The following is a 1022-nucleotide window of genomic DNA, read 5'->3' on the forward strand; positions in this document are numbered from 1 at the left end:
ATATATATATATATATATATATATATATATATATATATATATACATACACATATACACGCACACACACACACATATATATATATATACTTGATATAATGTCAAGCCCATACTGATTAGGAAACGTTAATTATGGTCATTTATTCAATTATGCTTCGAAATATATATATACTAACAAGAGAAAAAATTGACTACTCTTTTGATACAATTATCTTAATTATCATAATGAAAACATTGAAAGTATTAATAATTATTTAACAACAAATTTACAGTCTTCAGAATTGTCATTTATATATAAACGAGCAGCCTTCACACTGATGGACGTCTTACAAAAATTATCAACACAATTTACATGAAAACACTGGTGACTTTATTGAAAATGAAGGCCACATTAGATGATGTAGCATTAAAAACGTTTTATGAAAACAGGCGCCAGATACATGGAACTTTTTTATTCAACAACTAGTTTAAACTAGTTGTTTACCATAGGGGTCATCTGATCAAATAGACTGGTAAATACTGTCATATAACAAAATATTTATCAACAAGTCCCTAGCGATTGTACATTTGCGTTCGCATACATATGCTCTTCTCGACTGTGTTATTTGAGCGTGCACCCAAAATTAAAATGCAATTGTGCAGTGAAGTATACAATGAAGTACATATTGCATAGTTACATTGTTATATTTTTCAGGTTTACTTTTATATAATGGGGAAGATAAGTAAAATAAATAAATACAAATACTTTGATGCATTGTACTTGATTCAAGACTTTGTCTTATATTTTATATTATTTCCACTCTCCAAATTCATTTCAACGGTCATCGGGAATTACCCCAATAAAATAACTTCCCTGTGTGGAACTACTGCTGTAAATCAAAGAGAGAAATAGCAAAGAGTTGAAAAAGGGACAATAAATACTGAAGACTTAATTCAATGGCTGCTGATAATATAAAGGACTTACACACAATCAAATCATCATTATTATTATTATTATTATTATTATTATTATTATTGTTCAGTA

Source organism: Octopus bimaculoides, chromosome 10, assembly GCF_001194135.2.
Source record: "Octopus bimaculoides isolate UCB-OBI-ISO-001 chromosome 10, ASM119413v2, whole genome shotgun sequence".
Taxonomy (NCBI): Eukaryota; Metazoa; Mollusca; class Cephalopoda; order Octopoda; family Octopodidae; genus Octopus; species Octopus bimaculoides.